Genomic DNA, 8,098 nt, shown 5'->3' with positions numbered 1-8,098 from the left:
AACTGGGATCACATATTGTTCACATAGATTCTAATTTAAGTATAATACACTAGAATTTGAGATAGGTATAAAACAGGCCTATAACTGTAACCTATTAGGAACTTTATCAGTTAGACACTTTGTAAATATAAAGGAATATGATGACAATATTTCCCAAAAAGAGACATATTTATATTAAGAAAAAGAATTCTTATGTTTTATCAAGGAGAAAACAAAAGTTTTAAGATGGGAATCCAGAAAATATAACTCAAGTCCTTTTTATGGCAACTTGTAAATATAGTTTATAAGTACATATATAAATAACTACATTAATCTTTTTAAAGGTGGTCTCTGCTTGATAATCTTATCATTTCTTTGCAAATAATAGGGAAGAAAAAAATCTATTTCCTTAATGCTCGAATGGCCTCTCTTCATCATGTCTGAATATACAGTTGAAATATTTCGATAGTAGTCAACAATTTAAGCTATAATGAAGTAGTTCTATAATTAGTGAACATGTATCATAAGAAATCAGGTTAACTTCTCCTGCTTCATCCTTGGAAACACTGTATTTTCCACTACATTGGCAACTCAGAAAAAAAGAATGATCATCTTCGTTCCAAGACATTTCTTCAAGATATACTTGAGCATCTACTGGGCCCAAATTTCTTAGCTCATCTTCATGCCACTGCAGGTCATACTCTTTTTTTGTCTCTTCATTCCCTAGAATTTTCCATGCCTGATCAATTCTGATGAACTTCTGTATACATTCCTCCACTTTTCCTGCTGGCACATCTGTACTTTGTTTATCTGGATGATACATCAGTATGAGCTTCTGATACTTTCGTTTTAGGTCTGACACATCTGCAGACCGGTCTGCCCCCAGAATGCTGTACCAATCCTTTTTTGGTAACTGCTCAAATGCCATCATCCATTAAACAAGAAGTGGGGCTTCTCACATCCGCCAACTTCACACAGCCAAGGAGGCCTGCTTCCTGCCAGCTAAAGGACATATCTTTTCATCTTAAGAAAAAGTGCTTACTGGGGCTCCTGATATAGCTCAGTTGATAGAGTGCATAAGGCCCTGGGTTCAATCCCCAGCGCCACCCAAAATAAAAGTGCTTATTTATGTGTTATGTCTGTCATTTGAAACAAATAATCTTCGAGAAGGGGTTTTGATGAAGTACACTATGAAAGTTTAGTGCATCTTAATGAGATTATGGGTATAACATAATTACACTGCTGCTTTTGATATCCTATCACTTGATCTACAGTTTCTGGAGTGGCCATTAGTGTTGAGGAATCAGAAATTGTCCATCTAAGTCTTTGGCTTCAAATATAAAGTGATTGTTTTTACAATTTTTGTTTTCTTGGGGATGGTGTTTGGCAGCTATAGGACCCATTTGGATGGAGTTCCGGACCAACGGAACTGCCATGAGAGGGACTAGGATGAGGACAGCCAGTTTCTGAAAGTCCTAGAGGATAAATATTTTCACATAATACTTGAACCAAAAGACTAGGTAGGTTTAAACAAATGAGGTGGATGGACTTTTGATTTATTACTCTTTTCTTGCCAGAAAATTTGGTTATCCATGAGAGAAACCTATAAGAGGTAGACTTGGAGCTAGATTCAATTTAATAATTCATCCAAGTCTTATTAGTGCTAAGAGAGGAGTCATGTCTGGCTCTTTTTTTTTAAGTCTATGCAGATTTACAATCCACAGTCCACGATTCTTCTTCTGGCCAGGTCTCATATTTGTATTTGTGTGTGTGTATACATACATACACACACACACACACACACACACACACACACATACACATACACACAAAAGCACACACATTTTATTTTGGTTTTAGTTGGACACAATATCTTTAATTTAATTTTGTGGTTCTGAGGATCGAACCTAGTGTCCTGCACGTGCTACACGAGTGCTCTACCACTGAGCCTCAACCCCAGCCCCATTGTGTTTGTATACTTAAATGTTGTTGCTTGTTTACATCCCAGCCCCATTATGTTTGTGTACTTAAATGTTGTTGCTTGTCTATATAATCTTTATGTTTCTTATACTTTATAATAGCAAATATTTTTTAAAATTTTAATTGCTAAGTTTTGTGTTGTGAAATTTGCTTTTCTTTTTGTACTTTGTCAACATTTGACTACATTATTTAATTTGCTTTTGGACTTTAAATAGAATTGGCATATTTATAACAAAATATTATTAATATAATGTGTTTTATAGAAAATATTATAAAACATACAATTCTAGAAAATAAATGTAATCATCTAAAATCCGATACCCAGAGACAAATCATACTGTGGTGTATTTTTTGGTTATTTTTTTTCTCATTTATTGAATCAATATAGACACACACAAACACACACATACATATTTGTTTCAGACTAAAAAGGAACCACACTACATAAACAGATAAAGCATTTTTTATTTGTTATTTAATTTTATACCATAAACATTCCTCCTTTGTTGTCATAAACAATATTATACAACAAGCACATTTCATATTTTATTAATTATTTCTTGAAAACACAATTATCTCACTCTTCAAAGAATTTTTATTCAAGCAAGAATTTTATAATCCAAATGATGGGTTCTTTTTGCTGAATTTTCAATTATGTTATTTAAAACAGAACTGAAATTCTGAATTATACCACATAAAAAACTATGAAAGTACAGATAGGAATTATTCAGAGATGTGAGCTTTGTTGAAAATTCTTTTCCTATGTTGACAAATCATTGATTTGTTGAAAACAACTTTTAATTACTGCATATAAGTTTTAATTTATATTTTATTTGTATCTTTTTTTAGAATTTGTGATAGCATTGAGTCAAGTATCAGAGCCATGGTAAGTTTTCTACCAGTTCAACAATTTGTTGCCAAGACAGTTGTTGGCTAGTTGGATTCTTTTCAGGTGCTTTGTGAGATAATTCATAATATTAAAATACCAAATATATGCTAAATAATTAAGGTTTATAATTTCTAAGAGACTATTGATTTAATGATTTATAAACTAAAATGTGCCCTAAAACTGAATTTACAGATTTGTGTATTTTTCAGTAAAATAGTTCATTATTAATAAAATTCATTCTTTCAAAAACAAGTGCTTTCTGAGTACTTACCTTATGCTAACAATATTTTAAGGACTAGAAATAAAACAGTAAACAAGTTATATTTTCTGTCTTATTGGAGAACATATTCTAATAGGAAACATAAAATAAAGAAGTAAAAAAATAAGTATATCCATTTATATCAGGTAGACATCAGATAAAACAGAGTGAAAAAAATGAGTGTTTGGAGTATGCATAATAAGGTGAGTCTATTTTAGGTTGCTTGGCCACCTTTCTAAGAAGTAGAGAAAAGGGTAGGAAAACTGGTGATCTTTGGATGAAATATAGTATATTTTTTCACTCTTAATCTTTCACCATTTATGTATGGACTCTTCCCAAGATAGCGGCTGGCATATATTATTCTTAAAAATAAATTAAATATTGTTGTTTGTATTCTTGATAGTTGCCATTCTGACTTGAGTGAGATGAAATCTTAAAGTACTTTTGAATTTCATTTCTTTAATTGCAGTGGAAATGGTAATTTTCAAGAATACAAACCACAATAAGTGTTGGTGAGGTTGTGGGGAAAAGTTACACTCAAACTTTGTTGGTGGGACTGCAATTTGGTGCAATATGGAAAGCGGTATGGAGACTCCTCAGAAAACTTGGAATGGAACCACCATTTGACCCAGTTATCCCACTCCTTGGTTTATATCAAAAGGACTTAAAATTAGCATACCACAGTGACACAGCCATATCAATGTTTATAGCAGCTCAATTCACAATAACTATACTACAGAACCAACCTAGATATCCTCAACATATGAATGCATAAAGAAAATGTGGTACATATACACAATGGAATATTGCTCAGCCTTAAAGAAAAATGAAATTATGGCATTTTTTGTAAATACATGGAAATGGAGAATATCATTCTAAGTAAAATAAGCCAAATCCAACAAGCCAAGGCTGATTGTTTTCTCTGATAAGTGAATGCTAATCTAAATTGGGGTGAGAAGAATGAAGAGACTTTGGATTGTGCAGAGGGGGGTGAGAGGAGGGAAGGGGGTATAGGGATGGGAAGGATGACAGAATGAGATGGACCATTATGAACATGTATGATTTACATTACTGGTGTGACAGTACACCATGTCCAGCCAGAGGAAGGAGAAGTTGTGCTCCATTTGTGTACAATGTGTCAAAATGCATTGTCCTGTTATGTATAAATAATTAGAACAAATTAAAAAAAATTTTTAAATGATGGCATGAAGAAAAAAAATCAAATATAAATTCCCCAAGAACTCCAAAACAAAAGCAAATAAAGACCCAAATCTGCAATGGTGTGCAGTATGTAGAAGAGAAATTCTAAATGCTTCAACCTGGTAGTGAAGGCACTCTTTATTTTTTTCCTTGATTCTCTCACCAACTTTTTCTCTCACTTTTTTGATCCCAATATGCTTATCAAAACATGTGGATTTATTTTAATGGTTATTCTAGAGACATTTAATAATTTATTCCTCTCAAATTATTAGTTACATTAAAAGTCTTTTAAAAGTGTCCAGTTTTCTTGTCTTCCTAAACACTTAACAGTAAACTGTTTGATCAACTGTAATGATGTGGCATTATTTATACACTAGTGACCTTCCTATCTTTACTTTCCATGGTAGTTTGTCTGCATACATTCCTTTATCCATTCATCTGCAGATCATCCATCCATCCTTCCATCCTTTTTTTCACTCATCTATTCATTCATTCATTCATTCATTCATTCATTCATTTCCAATAAAAGCAGCAACACACTAGTTGGAATGTAAAATACATCAAAAAAATTTTAACTAGATTTTAATCCTTGTATTCCTAGCTAGATGTTTCTCTGTGATGTTGGCTTCTAATTTGGTGATGAATTGCATAATAAATGTACAATAAATATCAGCAGAGGATGAAAATCCCAAGTTGAAAACATTTCTGCACAAGTATGAAATGACCTTCTCTAGGGTATCTGTTTTTAGTTAAATGAATGACTTATTCTAGTTGGTATTCAGAAGGAAGAATAGGAGAACATTTCTAGTTTTATGGTTCAATGAGTCTCATTACCTGATAAAAACAGTTCTAGTCACATTGTTTCATTTTTATGCCTCTTTAAACTTACTTATAAAACAGGGATAGCTTATTCCCCACTCACTTCAGAGAAAGATAACAAGAAAAGATGAAAGGAAAAAATGTGTAAAAATCCATTAGTTCTTTAGAGTAGAATGAGTACGTGCCATAATACCTATTCAACATCACAGGAAATGAGTTTTTCTCAATCAGTGCTTTTCAAATTATCTTGTGCAAAGCCTACTAGGTCCCTTCTCTTGAACAATCCCCAAGGATGACCAGAAGTTAAGAGGTGAGAGCGCTAGATGTAAGCAGGATACTCACTGAGGTTTTGACAAGAACAACCATATGTTTGTACATTGTATGTTTGCTTGTGCAAAAAATTGCTGTTGTGGAGGTGCCTCAATAGTTTTTATCCTAGAGGGATGTGTAATTAACTGAATTATTATAGTTAAAATACTTGAAATAATGCTTAGAATGTGGTGTTAGAAAAGTGTTAGCTGTAATAATAATTATTATTTATACATCTTTACCTTATATTAAATCTTCTCAGATGTATGTGTTTATTTATTGCCTGCTACAGAAGGTAAGCCTTAGGAAAAATGAGATATTTATTTCCATTTTTCAAATGTTGTCTCCATTTCCTAGACACTGCCAAAACACAACAGATAATAAGTTATTTTTGTTTTATTTTGTTTTAGGTACTGGTGTTTGAACTCAGTGTTTGTATCTTATTTAGAGATAGGGTCTCACTGAGTTGCTTAGCACCTCACTTTTCTTGAGGCTAGCTTTGAGCTCACTATCCTTCTGACTTAGCCTCTGGAGCCACTGGGATTATAGGCATGCACCACCATGCCCAGCTCCTTCACAGTTCTTTCTATTATCTATTTTGAGCTAAATGCAGTACATAAGATTCTTTATGAAAATTGTATGAATTACTGACTTTTTTCTCAGGGACAGATTATGAGAGTCTGTTTATTCCTTCTGAAATGTGTATTATTCATAAGAAGCTATATATTTGTTCTCTCCTAAGTTCAATTATTAGATTCATTAGGAATTGCATACAAAAAGAATGAATTTTTAAATTGCACTTTTAATTATATATTTGAATGAATAGTACATGTTTATATTTTATTAATGAGTGTTAAGTTAGTACAGTGTATTATGTTGGGTATGTTTTTTTTAAAAAAATATTTAATTTCTTTTGTTTATGCTTTTCTTCCATTATATTTTGTTTATGTAGTTGTGAGTTCTCTGTTGTTTTAACTAATCACATCAATAATAATTTTATTATTTCATTTTTTATTATTGTTTTATTATTTTATTTTTAGGAGCCCAACTATTGGTTTTATTTATTGGTTATACTCCTTTTCTCATTTATGATTCATAAATTTTAACCTTTATTTCAATCCCTATCTTCTGTTTTACTTATTATTATTTTTTTGATAGCTTTTTGAGATGGAATGCTTGACTCACTTTTTTTAAAACTTTCATTTGATGCTTAACATTACAAATCTTGTGTTCTAAAGCCTCATGGCATTTTTTTACTGTTATTAAAAAATTCTGGTTACAATTTTTTATACCAAAGATTTATTAAGATAGATCTTTCTTGGTGAACAAATGAATCTTAAGGTTTCTCTTTTCTTCCTTGCTAGTTCTTCTTTTTCCTCTGCTCTTACTATAATTTCTGGTAGTCCTTTTTCCTTATGATTTGATATTTCTGTTCAGGAATGAATGTGAGATATATATATATATATATATATATATATATATATATATATATATGTGTGTGTGTGTGTGTGTGTGTGTGTGTGTGTGTGTGTGTTAGAATTTTCTGTAAAATAAAAATAAATAGGCTGTGGGAATGCCTAAAAATCTGATTGTATAATTAATGAGAATATAGTCCCTTTTGCTACTCATTTTATTTTATGCTCAATGCTTAGCAGAGCCTTGTCTACAATAGTGCACAACAATTATTTTCAATGAGTGAGAAAATACCCAAAAAAGTTAATGAAATGGAGCAATACCTTTCTTTACTCTACCTGAGTGTTTGGGCTATGTTCCCTGTGGGTTCAGTTTTAAGACAGAAAGGTACAGACAGAGAAAATATTAACTATGAGATAACATAGTAGTTATTTATATATTTTGTTACGCACACATTGTAATAATCACAAAGAAATGTTTAGGAGACTTAGAACTTGTATATTTTATTTCATCTTTAATTTGAAAATTATTAGTAATTCTAACCCCTGGCTTAGATAAAAATGAAGATGCACAGCATCTGTTTTAGAACATCAACTGGGGGAGGGGAGTTGTAAAATGTACAAGTAAAAATATCTGATTTTGAAAATTGAGTTGGTTTGCCATCTTAAATTTACAGAGACCTAAGACAGTAGTCACTCCAGGGGATAAGTTCTTCACCTAACATGGCAGGGTCCGAAAATCTGCTAATTAGATTCTTGACTTCGAAAGACACATCCTATTTCAAAGTGTGTGAGATTGTGTGGACTCAAACAGCATTCATTTTCTGACTTCTTTAGAGCACCTTCAAAAAGTAGATGGACTATAGATTCCTATGGTACTGTGAGAGAATACCCAAGGTGAGAGAATACCCAAAGCAGTAAATGAAATTGAGCAATACCATAGAGGGCTCTCATCATAAGACAGCATCATCAGTAGTCCTGTGGGTCACTTGCGCTTCCTTCAACACTCTTCACCTAGGTAGGTGGATCACGTGTCCCTCCTCTTGTAATATTCCTGATTTTGAATATCTTGTCTGAAGGGGTCACATGTTCTTAAGCTTAATTCAAAAATTTATAGGTAAGCATAAAATATAGGGTTCTGAAATATTTGTGTTAAAAAACATGCCACCCAGGTTTCTGAAGAGTAAAGTGACATTTTAATTGTGAAATATTGGCTGCATGAATGCATTTAATTCTCTGAGAATATTTTCT

General features: G+C 32.1%; 1 pseudogene; it reads right to left on the bottom strand.

Annotated features, from left to right (window-relative positions):
* Positions 1-451: 451 nt before the first annotated feature.
* On the bottom strand, positions 452-910 carry LOC143401909 (dnaJ homolog subfamily C member 24 pseudogene; annotated as a pseudogene).
* Positions 911-8,098: the final 7,188 nt, after the last annotated feature.

Source organism: Callospermophilus lateralis, chromosome 6 (genome assembly GCF_048772815.1).
Source record: "Callospermophilus lateralis isolate mCalLat2 chromosome 6, mCalLat2.hap1, whole genome shotgun sequence".
Taxonomy (NCBI): Eukaryota; Metazoa; Chordata; class Mammalia; order Rodentia; family Sciuridae; genus Callospermophilus; species Callospermophilus lateralis.
The sequence above is the reverse complement of the archived record's forward strand: the minus strand, read 5'-3'. Positions and strand labels throughout refer to the sequence as shown.